The sequence below is a fragment of the Ochotona curzoniae genome, unplaced genomic scaffold (assembly GCF_017591425.1).
Source record: "Ochotona curzoniae isolate NIBS_2020 unplaced genomic scaffold, NIBS_Ocur_1.0 contig_210, whole genome shotgun sequence".
NCBI lineage: Eukaryota > Metazoa > Chordata > Mammalia > Lagomorpha > Ochotonidae > Ochotona > Ochotona curzoniae.
This window is the reverse complement of record NW_024465323.1, coordinates 42,388-60,807: the sequence shown is the minus strand read 5'-3', so window position 1 is coordinate 60,807 and position 18,420 is coordinate 42,388. Positions and strand designations below refer to the sequence as shown.

At 46.8% G+C, this 18,420-nt stretch overlaps 1 long non-coding RNA gene and 1 pseudogene across 1 annotated transcript; one reads left to right on the top strand and one right to left on the bottom strand.

The window, feature by feature from the left end:
- Nucleotides 1–8,361: 8,361 nt before the first annotated feature.
- LOC121150493 lies at nt 8,362–14,045 on the bottom strand. Its single transcript, XR_005882975.1, has 3 exons — nt 13,958–14,045; nt 10,758–10,760; nt 8,362–8,371 (listed from the first exon to the last, which is right to left on the bottom strand). It is a non-coding gene; the product is annotated as an uncharacterized LOC121150493 (long non-coding RNA).
- A 375-nt stretch (nt 14,046–14,420) lies between these two features.
- LOC121150491 lies at nt 14,421–16,580 on the top strand (annotated as a pseudogene).
- Nucleotides 16,581–18,420: the final 1,840 nt, after the last annotated feature.

Below are 18,420 nucleotides of genomic sequence, written 5' to 3'. Positions count from 1 at the left end.
AAAACTTGATGTGACCATTGTTTCCTAAATTTCTATTTCTTCTTCCTATGGAACTGGTTCATACCCTGGTTGGTCATTTTCCATCTAGCTCCCTGCTTGTGGCCTTGGGACACAGCCAAAGGAGGCCCAAAGCTATGGGATCCTGCATCTGAGTGGGAAACCTGGAAGAAGTTCCTGGCTTCAGATCGGCTCAGCTCTGGCAGCTCCAGCCATTGCGGCCACTTTGGGATTAAACCAGCGGAAGGAAGATCTGTCTCTCCTTTTCTCTGTAAATCTCAATTTCCAATCAAAATAAATGAAAAAAACACATTTAACAAATTGTACCTTAACAATGGCATTATAGGTTGATTTGTAGTCATCAAGATTTCACTCCTCTTCACACACTACAGCACATTCAGTGTGGACTGCTTCTAAGAATTATTACTCCACAGTAAACGTAGTTGCAACACTGAAAACATTATTAAGGTCAACTCATGGTAGAGTTACAGGACAATCCTTATTTAATTTGTGCATCAGTCACAAATTAAATCAGCATGTATTACATTATAAGTATGATTGTCAACTCAAATGCTACCTGGTGGGCATGACTAACAGCCTACCTGCCTATGACCTGAGGCATGGCTTAGAGCCGTGTGTGCAGTACTTGACCTGTGACTTGATTGGAGTTCTAAAGGGACAGGCATGCCTTCTAGTCAATTACAGTGCCACTTTTGTGTTGGAGGGCTGTCCAGGACTGCCCTTCTGTTGTCTCCTTTCCTAGTGCATATGAGTTGTGCTCACTTTACAATAAATGGACATGCTCCCTCAGACTGTCCCCGGTGGTTCTTTCAGCCCAAGAACATTGACACCTCATCCCCTTGGTGGTCCTGCACATGTTGGCAGGAAAATCCTGAGACTCAAAAGCAATAAGAACAGATACCAAAATGGACAAAGAACTAAAAATATTTCTACAAAGAAGATAACCAAAAGGCTAATTAATCAGCACAGAAAGACTTTCAGCATGATTGATCATTAAGTGAATTACAATGGCAACCACAATGATATACCACTTTATATCCATTGCAATGTCCTTCACTAAAACAACCCAGGCAAGGATGGCTCAAGCTGCCTTCAAGCAGCCAGACCCTGTTCTGTTCTTTCCCTCAACCAGCAAAATGCAGCCAGTGGGACTCAAGTTCCTTTGGTGCACACGCCAAAGCCAGAATGGCTCAAAATTTCTTTAAGCAATCAGACCATGCTGTACCCCTCACCTCAGCCACAGTTGCCAAGTGTGTTCCAGGGTCCTGTTTGACACCTAGCCCCAGGCCAGAATGGCTCAAGCTGACTTTAAGTAACCAGGCTGGGATATGCGCTTCCCACCACCAGCCAAGAGCGGACAGTGGGTCCAAGGTCACAATTACACTCTCAGCCCAGGCCAAGATTCAAGCAGTTAGGCTGGGCTGCTTGACTCCCAGAAGTAGGAACTGTGGCTTGCTCAAGAGAAGGGGTAAGGAAACGTGTGGGAGGCAGGACCACTGAAGCAGTAGGTTGTAGCTGAGCAATGACTTCTGAAGGACTTCTACTGAAAAAGGCCACTTCACTTGCAGGTAAATGAGGGGGCTAATACCTAGTGGCTTGGAAGGCAGAACTGAGGAAATTTCTGGGTCAGACAAGTACACATGCCCACATGGGAGACCTGAGCTGGGATGGTTAACATGGACTACCACCACCTGCCAGTGCACACTTAGGGTAGGGTTGGGGGCCTGTCTGGCAAGCAAGGATTATACTACTGGCAATGAGTTTCATAGAAGGGGCAGATCATGTAAGCTGGGTCGTGATACTGACAGGCATGCAAAAGAACCAGGTCTGGGGGGGGAGAGGCGATCCTGTGGGGAATGTGAGGGCTCAACCTATGGAACTTCAATTTCTGAAGGCTTGCTCAAAAGCTGAGACCATGGACCCCTCAGACACTCATGAATACTGGGATTGGGAACAGGACACACTGGTCCAGGCTGCAGCAAAGAGCAGTCTGCTGCTCAAAACAGCAAGCAAAGGAACCATGGCAGGGACAGACCTAGTATGGGTTATAGGGTGTCACATTGATTGGGATGCAGTTCCCATCTGGGGTACATGAGAGCTGAACATGGGATGGGCATGGTTGGGCTCCACCATAGCATCCACTGGTTTGCATAAGAGATGGGACTGGTGATAAAACTTACCCAGCAACTGCAACCACCAGTGTGTGTATAGGCTGATATGGGTGACAGAGCTGAGCCCATACTGGCAAGTACACATGTAAGTCTATGATCACCTCAGATAGTTTCTTCAGGGATACCGACCACTGATCCAATGGACGCAGAACTCCAAAAAACATGGACAAATGTGGAAACTGTGCATTGACTTTGGAGTTCATGTATCAGAACTGGGCCTCCTCATTTGCTGAACGAACATGCTCAGATGCACATAGGGGATATGGCAGTCTGTTGGAGCCTGCAGATGAAGGAGGGTAAAAAAAAAAAGGACAACTACCCCAGGCAAGTGTTGACTGTGAAGATATGGCTGAATGGAAACTCTAGTCGGAATGTCAACCAATGGACCGTGGAAGGATTTCTTATGGAAACCACTTGAACAGAACCCTCAGAGTATGCTCCACATCAGGGACCCTGGAAAATAAGATGGTCATTCCATATCCCAGGTTTCTAATGTGCAGATTCTGGGAGTGGCTTTTCTCCTCTCCAACATCCCCCAGACATAAGAAGAAAATATAGAAAAAATGGTCTCATCCACTTTCCCCTAATTCTCGATCCTTCCTAGCTTAGTCAGTATCCACATGGGCATGCATGCTCCCTTCTCAACTGTGTAAACATCATCAAAATAAAATTTTAAAAAGTACCATAACAAATGAATCACTTCAATTCAAGACACACATTCTATAGTATACTTTAGTGGCAACCAAAGCACATTCTTATTTGTAACTATACTGCCTATTGCCAATGAGAAGGAACTGACCATCATCAGAAATATATAGAAATCAGAAGTTTTCACTTTTCATGGTCAACACATGAACTATAACAACTAAAATGTCAAATAGCATCCTAAGCACTGATCTCCAAGTATCAGAAAAATAAGAAGCCAAGTCTAGGAGTAGAAAAGGAAAATTCAAATTAAAGATTAATGAGAAAATGAATATAAACTATATTCAGCAATACTGAAGATAAAGGAAACATTGTCCTTAAAAAGAAAACAAAATCAATAAACCTTTTTACTAGATTATTCAAAAAGCAGGCTCAAGTATATAACATCAAAATGAAGAGGGACATATTACAATTGATATCACAGTAGTAGAGTGGATCAGGGCTGTCAGGACAAAGTGGGTTCTGCCAATACTAGTAGGATGAACTCCCCAAGTAGATGCCACCTTAAGTCCTTGCTACTGCATTTTTTCCCTTTTTTTTATATAACCTTCTTTTTTTTTTTTTTACTTTTATTGGAAAGCATGGTATATATATATATATATATATATATATGAAGGAGGAGCGACAGAGAGGATGATCTTCCATCTGCTGTTTCATGCCCCAAATGGCCATAATGGCTGGATGTGAGCAGATTTAAAGCCAGGAGCCCAGAGCTTCTCCCAGCTCTCCCACACATGTGCAGGGTCCCATGTGTATGGGCCATCCTCCACTGCTTTCCCATGCCACAATCAGGGAGCTGGATGAGAAGTGGGGCTGCCGGGATTAGAACCAGCATCCATACAAAATCCCAACATATGCAAAAAAAGGACTTTACCCACTAGGTTATCATGCCAGGCCCAGCCTCTTTATTTCTGATCCAGCTCCCTTCTAGTGCATGTGGCAATGCAGAGGATGTTCCAAGTGCTTGATTCCCTGTACTGATAGGGGAGAACTGGGAAGAAGCTTCAACCCGGCCTTGCACAAGGAACAGAACAAGCTGATCAATTTACCCCAGACAAGCATTGGTGGTGAATACGTGGACAGAGACTCTAAGACAAATTATATCAACCAGTGGATTATGGAGAGACTTCATTGTGCTTGGAATGGCGAGATCAGCAGTAATTCAGAACTGCTAAACTATCAAAACCTCATGAGCAGGACCCTCAGAGCATGCCCCACACCAGGGATCATGAGATGGTTGGCAGGCTCGGTGTGGCTTCTCCATTTATCTCCTTCCTATCCACAGAAACAGGAAGAAAACAAAGAGAATGTGGAAATGGTGATCTCACCTAACTTCCTGTAGCCTTGACCTTTGTCACCATAACCAACTAACTATGCAACAATCACCAAAAATAAAAACAATTAATTTAAAAAAAGGTAAACTGTCCCCAATCTACACAGTAAGATAGTGGGTTTTTTAATTCCTTAAAAAAACAATTTACTTCCTTAGAAGTGATAATCACAAGGCAAGACTCAAAGCCAGCCAGAAAGATCTTCCTACCACTTGTTTACTCCCCATGTGGCCACAAGAGACAGCAAGGCCCGGGACAAAACCAGCAGCCTGAACTCCATTCTGATCCTCCACAGTGTTGCAGGTGGCCAAGGAATGGGACATTTTATTCTATCTCCTAAGCACATTAGCAGGGAAGTAGATCAGAAGGTGAGCATCAGGGACTTAACTGGTCCTTATATAGAATGCTGGCATTGCATGCAGCAGTGTAACATGCTATCACAAAACATGCCACAACAATTGTTTAAATAGATCTGATAATCAAAAGTCAGGTTGCTTTTCCCACTGAAACTTCTGCTCATCCCATACCTGACATACAACAATGTTCTCTAGTTTTTTGTATAATGTAAATACCACTGCTGGAAAACTAACCTTGAACCTAGATGGAAAGATACTGCACTGCTTTTACATGTCACTACTCACTTGACAGGAAGATTGACAGAAAAACAGATGTTTTATGCATTTTTTTTCTGAATCCCTTTCCTAGCTGTGGATGTGTCAGACTGACTCCAGGTCTCCCTCATGCATCTCACATGTGGGTGGGACATATGCAAGTACTTATACCATCACCACATGCTTGTTAGTAGCAGGCTGGATTGAATCAGGTTCATTGTAATTGCATGCATTTGACATACTGACACACACTTACAGTGTTTTTTTTTTTTCATTTTAATACCGCTGTTAACTTACTGTTACTATCTCTCAGACAGTGCAAAGTGCAGTCATTAGCGGCTTATGTCCTCACCTTGAACATGCCAGGATTCCATATGGGTGCCAGTTCTTATCCAGGCAGCTCCACTTTCCATCCAGCCCCTTGATTATGGCCTGGGAAACCAGTCGAGCATGACCCAAAGCCTTGGGACCCTGCACCCATGTGGGAGACCCAGAAGAGTGTCTGGGCTACTGGCTCCACTTTCGCATAGCACGGGCCATTTCAGTCACTTGGGGAGTGAATCATTGGATGGAAGATCTTCCTCCTGTCTCTCCTCCTATTTGTATATCTGACTTTGCAATAAAAACAAATAAATCTTTTTTTAAAAACTAAACAAATCACTAAAAAATATATATAATACAGAAAACCTGGAGAGGAAATTTCAATCAGCTTTTACAGTTCCAATCTTTAGTAATCAAAATTTTACCTTCTTTCTCTCACATTTTTTTCTTCATTTTAGTTTAAAAACTCCTCATGCTCCTCAAATACCATCTAAAGCAAGCTGAGAAGTAAACAAACAACTTACGGAAGGTGTGTTGGTGTTCTCCAGCCTGGGAAGCATGTAGCAGGCTGCAGGGCTACACCTGCAAGAGAAGGTGGAGACAGGGAGTTAGGCATTGGTCTTGATTGTTCCTAGCCTCTTCAGTGGTTCCTACTATGCTAAGCAATGTCAACTTGGAGGCAGACACAGTGGCTGAAAAATAAAAGCCATCAGCTTCCCTGGGCAAAAATAGTGCCTTACAATTGCCAAAATGCATCCTTGAAACAGTAACAATAATTTCAGTAACCGGCAGTGATTAAACCCAAGTAATCAGTAGGTCAATGCAAACAATTACTATTTATTTAATAATAATGTTGCTGGGACTGGCACTGTAGCCTAGTGACTAAATTCCTCCCTTCACATGCAGGGATCCCATATGGATGCTGGTTTATATCCTGGCTGCTATATTTCCCATCAAGCACCCTGCTTGTGGCCTGGGAAAGCAGTCAAGGACAGAACAATACCTTGAAGCCTGCATCCATATGGGAAGAAGCTCACAAGAAGAATTCACAAGAAGCTCCTGGCTCCTGGCTTCCACTTTGGCTCAGCTCCGGCCAATATGGTGACCTGAGGGGTGAGGTAGCAGATGGAAGATCTTTCTGTCTCTGCTAATGGAAATCTGTCTTTCCAATGAATAGTTTTAACAAATTTTTAAAAATCATAATGTTACTGCAAAGCACTACTTTTTCAACTACTATTGTTAAAATTACAAAATACCACAGAAAAACCATAGTGTCACTAAAATGTATGCTTCAGAAAAGTAACTGAATGGTATTAAGTACTTCAACATTTCTACATTCAAAGTAGTTTTGTCTATAACTATATGTGAAAATTGAATATTATATGTAATCTATAAAGTTTTCTAGTAATTGTTCCAAATGTAAGTTCCTAAGTCTTGAAGGATAACATGGGTATCCATATCACTTGATAAACTTGCTGTGCTGTAACACATGCCTCATTAGCTCCCAGTTTTAACTTAATCTAATAATGTAAAAGAATCTGGGTAGGGAACCAGCTTCTGAGAGTACTCTCTCCATACGTTCCATCCTGGCCTCTAAAACAAAAACATACAACCAGATGGCATCAGCATCCTGTGGCTAAGCATCCACCATCAGTGCTGTCATCCCATATGGGTGTTGCTTCAGCTTGGGCTGCTCCAGTTACAATCCAGCTCCCTGCTAATGGCTAGGAAAGAAGTAAGGATGGGCCAAGTCCTTGAGCACCTGTGTTTCTGTTGGAGGGCTAGGATAAACTCCAAGCTCTTAACTAGCACCAGATAACTTCAGCTAGTGAAGACAGTTAGGGAGGGAACCACCACATGGAAGATGCCTCTCTGTCTCTGCTCCCTCTCTGTAATGTTGCCCTTCAAATAAAAATACATTTTAACAGAATATCTATTTCAAAAAAGACAAGGAAATCAGTCCTCTCTGGACTTCTCCCTAATACCTTTAATACTTCCAATCCAAAGTCACTGCAAATGTGCTGCTTCTATAGAGATTCACCCACAGTGGACACTGCATATGGTGAAGATGGGATCTAGGTGTCCTCATGCTCAATAAAGCACCTCATCACCCTGGCAGGCCCAGAAACCATACCATTCAGGATCTCACAACAGGCAACTGAGCACAGAAAAAGCAGAGCTGTCATCTGGTGGCAGTCAGCAGGAGGTGGAGGTCTGTGTTCTCAGTTATAATTGCCTGGAGTGCAGTTCACACTTGACCTGGTATGATGCAGGGGGGTTGGGGGTGGGTTCTAACTTCAAATAACATTAAGTCTTCCTGTCTTGATCAAATCTTGAATTTTCTTCAAATATGTTTTTTAAAGAAGGCAATTACCAGAAACTATGGTAACTGTGAATGTTCCAAAATGTCTTAGGTTCCTTTAGAAAAGGATGCACATGGACAGAGGAAACACCACATAAGGGTACAGGAAGATGGAGGCTGTGAGTTGGCCAGGGAATGACCTCAGCAGAAACCAAATATATTACCACCTTGCTCTTAAACTTTCAATCATTAGAAACACAAGAAATGAATTACCTTGATTCAAGACACATTGTATAGTATATATTTATGAGAACCAAATTTTCAACTATACTTCTTTCTGCCATGAGAAAGAACCCACTATCAGAGCCATATAGAAACCGAAGGTTATGATTTTAGATGCCTAACATTTAAAAGAAAACACTCTGAAGGAGAATTTTACCAGGCACCAGGAGATCCTGACTGCCTACCGTCCAGTCTGACTCCTCACATACTCCTCCAATGCTTTTATGCACACAGCAGCCCTCTGCTTGTTCCAGGACAGGCAGCCTAGGACAGCCTCCCCTTTCATTAAGCATGCCCCGCTGCCATGCTTGTTGCTTAAAGGCCACACCAGCTCTGGCAGTGCCCACCATATCCCTAGCCTGCCTGCTGGTGGCTATAGGACCAGGCCTCCTTAAAACACCCTGGGATTGTTTGGCGTGATCTCACTTGCACCCCACAAACATTGTTAGTGCTTCAGGACAGGAGTACAGCCTTTGCTAGTCTCTTAAATTGCTTACTTTACTCATTTAAAACAAATAAGTGAATTAATAATGAAAAGGTATGTTCGCTCTGCCAGGCAATAAGACATTGGAAAATCCTGGAGATGAGTTTTGAGTGTAACATATGGGAAATTGATATACAGGACAGCACCTCCAAATACAACAGAGAAGCAGGGACTGTGATGAAGGACAGTGGGCAGAATTGGATATCAGTGATTCCTGCAGTTTCAGCTGCTCATATCTAACGTTTCCCCCTCGTATATGTGCCAAATTCTGGGTGGTGTCATGTGAACTATTTCATTTTTAATACTCACAGTAACTGCACGAGGCCAAAACTATTTATTTTACATCAAAGAAATACAAGTTGGGGCACACTTTCTTTTCCTATAAGAGACCAATAAAGATGTCCACATTCCATATTGGAGTGCTTAGATTTGATTGCATGCTTTGAATCTAGCTTATTGCTATTACACACTCTGGGGAGGCAGACCCAGTGTTCAGAAAGTTAGCTGCTGGGCCACACACCCAGATTGTGTTCCTGGCTTTCAGCTCTGGCCAGCTCTGGCATGCCAGTCATTTGAACAGTGAACCAACCAGCAGGAGGAGGAACTCTGTTGTATTGTCTCTGTCCTCCTCTCATATAAATATGTAACAAACTGAGATTTAAGAAAGATGAGTAGCAGAGTGCCTACCGGACTCCCTGGCATGTCAGTGGCCTTCATTCCTGATTGGCTGCGGGGCAGTGCTGAACTGAAATCAATCAGGAGACAACCCAGCCACTCCTGGAGGAGAATGATCAGCTCATCCACTGCATCACTGAGCACCAGAACAAGGGCCAAGCCCATGAGTGTGTCCAGTACCAGCACGTGTTACATAGAAATCTCATTTATCTAGCTACCATTACAGATGCAGCCCAGTCAGTACTTCAAAAGCCAAAAATGTTCCAGTTCGCTACTGTGAAAAGAAACCGATATAATCCCTCTCTTACAAAATGCACGCAAGATCTTTACCAATTCAACTACTCAGAATGTGAATGAAATCCCTATTGCAAAAATATGAAGGTTAGTAACTTAATTATGTTTTCAATGTAAACACTGATTTTCATGATCAAGCAGAACCCTCAAGAGATTGGCTCAGATGTCATCTTTCCTGAAACAAAAGTATGTTTGCATAACAGACATGATGGGCATCTTCAAGGCCACATTTTTGTTGCACTTTAAGAAGTTTCAGCTGAGTTTGTGTGGTCAGGCTCTGGCCTTGCCAAATGGACACGCCATTGTGCCCTCCCTCCTGGGAGCTTGTCAATATCCTCCCATGACTGTTTTCAGGTTGCTTTGAAATAAAGCTTGCATTTCCAGGAAAAAAAAAAAAAGAAAGAAAAAGAAAGATCAGTAATTTGCTCATGGTAAATAATCAGTAATGGGCAATATGAGATGAAATTCCACTATTAAAATTTCATTTTAATCCCAACTATTCACTACTTTCTGATCACTGAAGGGATGAAAACAGTCAAACCAAGCAAAAAGGCACCCCCAAACACACACACAGAGCTGTTCTGAAGCAACATCCAGACTGCAAAGACCAAGAGTTCAAACAACAAGGTGAAGTTCACAGTACATTTAGTGGTAAGAGAACAACTGCTGGGTGGGAGACCCTGGAGGTGCTCCTGGCTCCTGGCCTTGGATCAGCTCAGCTCTGACTGTTGCAGCCATGTGCGAAACAGAATCAATGGATGAAAGATTTTTCTATCTCTCTTTCTCTCTGTAATTTGAATTTCCAACAAAAACAAATGTTTAAAACAACCACCACCAGGGATTCTTCCCTAACACACACACACACACACTCCATCATTCTCTCTGCTCTATATCTATATCTATAATGTCTATATTTATATTTACTAAAAGGTTTGACAGATAAAAAGCACATTGATGCAAAGGACTTGACTGGAATGGGAGAACAGTTACTTGTATTTCTTCCCTGCTGTAGAGGTGCACATCACAAAGATCCAGACTGGACAGCACCAAGTGGCCCATCAGGCTCTGTGTTGGCCCTTCTTGCACTGGCACAGCACTACCCACCATGACTGGCGACTATCAGGAAAGTTTTAAAAAACAGCTTCTTCCTTTGTTTGTTTGTTTGTTTAATGGTGTCTTGAGAATCTGATGTCGGTCAAAGAACCCACCCCCTTTTTTAAAGCTTTTATTCACTTTTATTGCAAAGTCAGATATACAGAGAGGAGGAGAGACACAGAGGAAGATCTTCCGTCCAAAGATTCACTCCCGAAATGACCACAACGGCCTGTGCTGTGCCGATCCAAAGCCAGGAGCCAGGAACTTCCTCCAGGTATCTCAAGCAGGTGCTGGGTTCCCAAGGCTGTGGGCCATCCTTGACTGCTTTCCCAGGCGACAGGCAGGGAGCTGGCTGGGAAGTGAGCTGCTGGGATTAAAACCTGTACCCATATGGGATCCTGGTGCATTGAAGCAGAGGACCCTAGCTAATAGGCCACTGTACAGAGCCCAAAATAACAACTTTTATACAATCTCTCTGAGCCTTTACTAATCCTCCAACAGCCTCACAACCACAATCCAAAGCCCACCCAGTGGTAAGGTCTGTGGTTTTAGGACTATGAATGCCTGCCCATGTACCTCCATGTTCAGCCCACTGTGCTTCTGGGATGTGAATCAATCTTGAAGACTCCCAACAGCAGAGTAACTTTTCACTTGAAGGTAAGCAAGGGTACTGAGACCTGGTAGTTTCCGGAAGAGGGACTAGATCATCTTCATAGGTCAGACTGATATATCCACCTCCTTTGAAACCTGTGTAGAACTTGTGATCACTGAACAATGCTGACCACCTTACACCAGTCCATGCAAAAGCTAAGGCTATGGTCTTGTCTAGCAGAAGCAGATCCTAGAACCTGACAGATTCATGAATCAGGAGACAGGTCACAATAGGCAAGGCCATGACATTAACCAGCACATGAGAGAACCATTTCCAGGATAGTTTCTGTGGCGAAAGTGTACCTCAAACCCGTGGAAATACTAGTCCCACTGGTTAGCTCAAGAGTTGGGGTGGCGATGGGCTAAGCTAGGTGTGGCCATGCCACCTGCCATCACTCATGGGTAAAGGAACCCACAACAGTCAGGGTAGGTCAAGTCAGCAGTACCCAAATGTGCATCCCAAATAGGGTGTGGGATGTGCTGGGATACAAGGTTTACCAGCTCATGCAAGGCCAAATGAAAGGCCAGACTATGGCCAATAATGGCCTAACAATCAATCATATGTATGAGAACCAGGTCTGGGAGTGGGTCCAGTGGAGGAACTTCGAAACTCTCCTGGTGTGTCATAGTTCCTGCTGGTGAACACAAGGTCCAGGCATGGGGGTCGGACAAGCTGGGCAAAGTAGCTCCAATGGCTGGCTAATGTTTGGGTTGGTAATGGAACATGGTAGACCAGGCAGGGCCGAGTAAACCTTAGCTCACAAGCAAAAATAGAAATCAAAATAAAGCACAAGTCATGCTGAGCTAGGCTCTTACACCTACTGATCTGCATGAGCCAGGGGTGCTAGGCCACAGCATCAAAGGCAAAGGCCAAGACAGGTGAGAGGCTGAGCCAAACTGAGTCAGAGCAACTACTGGCATCCACACAATTTATGGCTTGGAACAGGCCTGGTTGGGGAGATAAGGGTCCACAGTAGCTGACTTGGGGTTCCCACTGAGGAGCACAGAGGCTATAGTGGGTAATGCATTCTGGTCTGGATATAGCTGCAGTCTCCCTTGGCACAAGTGTGGACTGGGACTAGATGCCCCAAGCCAGGCCAGACTCCAACACCATCTGATGTTCTGGAGAACCATGGTAGCTGTGGGATGGGCTAAGCTTGGTCTCTGCCCCTACTGAGCCATGTGTGAGCTGTGTTTGGGTATGGATGAGCCTTGGCTGCGCTAAAACATCCAACAATAACCAGAATGGGTTAAAGGCCAGTTAGGAAAGACCACTGTTTCTGCTAGGACAGGAGGTGGACTGAATAGGACTGGCTCATGGACCTACCAGTACATGCAAAATCTGGCATTGGGAGAGGTTCTCATGGAGCAATCTGGGCAACTCCTCTGTCAGGACACAACCCAGCAGGTAAGCACAATAAGCACAAAATGAACAGCCCAGAGCAGGCCACGGAAAGGTATCCACCAGCAGACATTTGGCACAGGTCAGGGGTGGACCAGGCTGAACCAGTTCACATCACTGCTGATGAATCTGAGCAACAGAACAGTGTAGGTCGAACCAGTTATGGTTGCAACACATGTCAGTACACATTATAGCTGGAATTGAGAGTTGGCCTGGCCAGGTAGGCTACAGCACCCACTAGCTGGTAGGGGGAATGCAGAGGGCACCCCTGCTGGAACACCTCACTCACTGCACAGCATGAGTTAATACCAGGCAGGGCTATAACACCTGTGGGCCTCATGTGAAACACATCAGGGAAGAGTCAGGCTTGACTGACTGTCCCTCCTACAGGACCTACATTCTACATAGTTCAGGGATGGGCCAGGCTGAACCAGTTTTCGTCAGCCACTGATGAATCTGAGCAACAAAATAGTACTGGTCAGGACAGTTATGGTCACAACACATACCAGTACACATTACAGCTGGGATAGGGTACACGCTGGGCTGTATCCCTCACCAGCTGGAATTGGGGGTGAGCCGGGCCAGGCAGGCTAGAGCACACACTAGCAAATGCCAAGGTGAAGCGGGCCATGCCAGATTGGGTCACAGCACTCATAGGAACCAGAGAGGAAGGGGGTAAAGCTTGTAAGGAGAATATGGAGGGCACCCTGCTGGAACATCTTGCTCACTGGACAGCATGAGTTGGGATGGGGACAGACCAGGCAGGGCTATAACACCTGTGGGCCTCAGGCGAGCCAGATCAGGGAATAGTCAGGTTTAATTGGCTGTCCCTCCTGGGCAAACATAAAGCAGAATAGGTGAGGGTTGGCTGGGTTTTACAACAGCATCAGATAGCAGATGCTGGCACCTGTGGCTAATCTGTCAATTTAAACTACAGAATCATGTGAAAAGTGCATGATCTGGGAGTTTTGAGTGATCTAGGAGGGAAACAGTGGGCACCTCCCTCTTGGCTTACCACTTCCACTGCAGAGCATTTAAACCAGCACTGGGGCAGGGGTGGCTGGACAGAATGGCTACAAACAGAATGTGTGTGAGCTGAATAGTGGAGCCGGTTAGGTTAAACTAGGCTTCAATGCCTTTGACGTGCATGAGAGCTGAACGGGATATGGGACAGACTGAACCAGTTGGCTGCACAAATTGGCAAGCATGGGAACTAGGGCAAGGGACAGGCCTGGTGGGGGTTACTGTGGCTGGCCACAACTAGGTTGCAGTTCCCACTGGTTTATGTGAGGATCGAGTGTGCGCTGTGCAGAATCAGGCTGAACTGCAACACCCATTGGTTCCAGAGGAAGACAGGGCTGAAAACAGACCCAACATAGTAATTACAACCACAACTGATTGGGGCAATGGACTGTATCGGGCCCTGTACCTGAAAGTACACACAAGAATCTAGTCCAGGATCACTTCAAAGTTTCTTTGGGCATTTCCCCACTCCAACTGCTAGACTCAGAACTCTACCCATGGAGGGAAGTGCAGGTTCCAGGGTCTGCCATGGAGTGCAAGTGCCAGAGCTGAGCCACCTAGGAGGCTCAGACAGAGCAATGGAAAGTATAACCAGGTACACATGGAGCACATGGCAGTCTATGGGAACCTGCAGACGATACCTGGCACCACAACAGAGGACAGAACACATCAATCAAATACCCCAGCCATATGTTGGCAGTGAAAAACTGGGCAAATGGAGACTCTAAGATGGGCTATGTCAGTCAGTGGATTCTGCAGCGAATTCATTAGGCTTAGAATGCTGAGATTAGGACCCGGTGCCATGGCCTAGTAGGCAAAATCCTCGCCTTGAGTGCTCTGGGATCCCATATGGTAGCCGGTTCTCATCCAGGCAGCCCACTTCCCATCCAGCTCCTTGCTTGTAGCCTGGGAAAGAAGTCAAGGATGGCTCAAAGCTTTGGGACCCTGCACCCAAGTAGGAGGCCCGTGAGAGCTCCTGGCTCCCAGCATCAGATTGGCACAGTACTGGCCATTGTGGTCACTTGGGGAGTGAATCATTTGACGGAAGATCCAACATGATCCTACACCATACGCCCACACCCATCCAGCCCAAGCCAGCAAGGGTGGAGTTCCCCAAGCTGCACCAACCAATGCCTAAATCCTTTGCACCTGTCGGTGCTACACTCACCATCCAGGGCGAGTTGGGCTCCCTCCCACCACAGCCCAAGGCACCACAGAACCTGACCTTCATGGCAGCTGGCAAGGCTGGTCAGAACGTGGTGTTGTCAGGCTTCCCTGCACCTGCGCACCCTGCGGACCAGCGTCTTCAGGTAGCCACCGGCCACTGCAACTGGGGCGGTGCCACCAAGGCCATCAGGCATCCTGAGCAAGTCCATGAGCATGCACCTGCTGAGCCAGGGCAGCAGTATCGTCATCCCTGCCCAGTACAAGCTGCCTGGCCATAACCAGTTCCTACTGCCTGGCGTCCCCACCGTCCAGCTCCCACAACCACTCTCCTCCCTGCCAGCCAATGTGGGAGGCCAGATCCTGGCTGCTGCATCCCCTCACACACACGCACAGCTCATCACCAACCCCATCCTCACAACCCAGAACTTGGCAACCGGATGAGCCTGGGCCCTGTGCTGGCCCCGCCCTCAGGTGCACACAGCACTGCCACGCACATCCTCTCGGCTGCACCCATCCAGGTGGGCCAGCCCATGCTCTTCCAGATGCCTGTCTCTGGTGGTGGGCAGCCTACCTGCACAAAGCCAGCCTGCAGGCGCGGGCCCCACCACCACCACCACAGTCCTGCAGGACGTCACCCTGCCTCCCAGCGCCTTGGCCATGCTCAACATCCCCATGGGCTGGTGCAGCCAGTAGCTCTTCCCCCTGCTGTGACAGCTTCCTCCTCCAGCACTACCACTGGGGAGGCCTCCCCCGTGCTCACCATGCAGCCCACCCCACCAGCACCCCCTGCAGCCAGCACACTGCTGCCTGTGGACCTCCATCATGCACAGGTACATATTCCCCTTTGCCGGCAGCCTCCCAGCCCTGAGTGTGATCAAGGGTCCCGTACCTTAACTACAGTTAAAGGCCTCTGCACTGCAACCCAGCAAGGAGGCCTGTCCCCTGGAGCATTTGCACAAACATCAAGGCTCTGTGCTGCATCCCGACTGCAAGACAGCCTTCCCCTACCTGCAGGATGCCCTGCACTTCCTGCTGCCCTACCACGTGTACCAGGGCACCCTCCCCTCCCCCAGTGACTACAAGGTGGAGAAGGAATTTGAGACGGTCTCCACCCAGTTACTGAAATGCACCCAGGCCGTCGCACCTGCCCACCAAGCTTGTGATCTGGCATGGTGGGGCTGATGGATCGCCTTCCGTGTCCTGGGCTCGGGCGTCCTCCTGCCTGTCCTCCTCCTCATGGTCCACTGCTCTTCCCTGGATGCCGATGAGGACAGCCCCACGCCTTCTTGCACCCGCCCGCCAATGAAGACCTACAAGGTGCGAAGCCACATCAGTCTCAAGCTCAAGATCAAACAGGAGACCAGGCTCAGCAAGGTGGTGCACAACACGGCGCTGGACCCTGGGCACCAGCCGCCCCTGCACCCCAGAGCACCGAACCCCTGCAGCGCCCACCCCCGCCACCACCAACCCGGCCAGCCAGATGAACGGCATCATGAACCACATGCCACCGCCGGCCACACCCACCACTTACAAGGCCCTGGGCCTGCACCACCCGGGTCGCGCCTGCCACTATGCCAGAGCTACCAAGAGCATGCGGCCATCAGCGCCACACCCCTGCCCAAGGTGGACAAGGCCACAAGTGGTCTCATCCGCTAGATTGCTGCAGTGGAGTACAAACCATACCAGCAGTTACTTAAGGGGACAGCCCATGAAGCCACCCACGCCCAGGGTAGGGATGCTGGCTGGGAGGCCCCCACAATGCCACACGCAAAGTGGCACAAGTCCTAGTCCGCAGACATGGACGAGGCCAGCTTCTCGCGCCATAGTCTGCAGGATGACACTCTCAGTGAGCACTTGTGAAGTGCCATCCACAGCATCCTGAACCTGCAGCAGGCGCCGGGCCAGCCACACAGTGTGCCAGCACCTGCCACCTCCCCGCACCCCTGCACCGGCCCAACGCTTACTCACCCTCCAGCTTCAAAGGTGGCCTGGGCCACACGGACATTGAACAGTGGGCGGCCAGAACTGCTCATGCAATGATTAAGTAATTGCAGTCACCGAGGACCACCTGGTGGAGATGTGGGAGTGGGGTGTGCACCTGGGGAGGGGACAGAGGGTGACAGTCACTCCTTCCCTCTCTCCCCACAGCCCCCAGTGCCCATGCTCACCACAGCTCACACTAGCCAGGGGCCTGCAGGAGGCCACCCACAGCAGGGAGGGTCAACCCTGACCACACAGCAGCCCTAGAGGAAACCAGAGCTTGGTGGAGATTAAGCAGGGTGCTCCCACCTCCCCCTGTGCCTTCCCCACGACCCGCACAGCCGCCCCTAACTCTGATGGGATCTGAGTGCAGCCACCAGAAACTGGGGTATTCCCAGCCCCCAAAACACAGGTCCACCTGCACAACCAGTCTTCCTCTGCCTTCATCTGCCCATGCCACGGTTTAAAATCCCAGAGACAGAACTAGTTGTATAAGATAATTTTTTGTATTATATTTATTGCATATAAAGATTTTTTTGAAAGGAGAATCCTGTACACTTAGACCTCTTGTAAATTAAAAGACAATTTTTAAGAAAAAACACTAAAAAAAAAATTAAAAAACTAAATGAGGAGATGTGGGCATCCAATAGAGTGGATGAGAAACTGCTTAGGAGACGCTCATCCTACACTGGACTTCCTGTGTTTGTGTTATCGCTCCACAACAAACTCCATCTCACTGCTAACGCACTCCCTGGAAGCAGGCAGGGAATTTCTCAAGTACGTGAGTCATTGCACCTGCTGTCATGGACATGGATTTAGTTCCTGGCTCCAATTTTTGACCTGACCTTGTCACAATCTTAAAGGACTTTAAGGAGTTAACCAGATGATAGATCACTCTGTCTCTATGACTTGTACAAATTAAATAAATTAATAAAAATTATATTAGAAATAAGAGAAAAAACATTTTTTAAAGATTCATTTATTTTTATTGCAACATCAGATATACAAAGATTAGGAGAGACAGAGAAGATCTTCCGCCTAGTGATTCACTGCCCAAGAGACCACAATGGCCTCCATTGTTTCCAACTGAAGTCAGGAGCCAGGAACTTATTCTAGGTCTCCCACGTGGGTGCAGAGTCCCAAGACTTTGGACTGTCCTTAACTGCTTTCCCAGGCTGCAAGCAGGGAGCTGGACTGGAAGTGGGACTACCAGGACTAGAACCTGAGAACATATGAGATCCTGGTGCGTTCAAGGCAAGGACTTTAGCCACGGTGCCAGGCCCGAGAAAAGAAATTTAAAAACAAGAAGTGTCATGGCTGTTTACTGCAGCTTTTCACACACAATTTTGAGGACCACTTGATTCTTCCCAGTGATTCTAAATACAGCAGCATATTATGTGAAAGAAATTCTCATAGAACAGCAAGGGAAGGTACACACCGACTGGCAGTAATCAGGATAAGTTAATGCTACAGTATCAGTGCCCAGCAGGTGGGAACTGCTACTTAACAATGTGATCAGAGATCTCAGTTAACACTACATGAAAACAATAAAATCTACCAAGTCCTAGAGAAACACAAAATAAATAAATGCACATGGAACAAATCTTAGACTCAACCCTTCTACCTTAACAATACTTCGCAAACCATCAGAATTTATCCACAATTTTTCACCTAAGAATATTGAACCATATGGAAAACACCTGACATAATTAGCATATGAGAAATAAAAAGCAAGAAAAATATCATCACCAGTATCAAAGCTAAAGCAGAGCCTAGCCCAGTGGCTAGTCCTTACATTGAACATGCCATGGTCCCATATGGGCGCCAGATCTCATCCCGGCAGCCCTGTTTCTTTTTTTTTTTTTGTTGATATTCTTTTTTTTTTATTTTATTTATTTTTTTTTTATT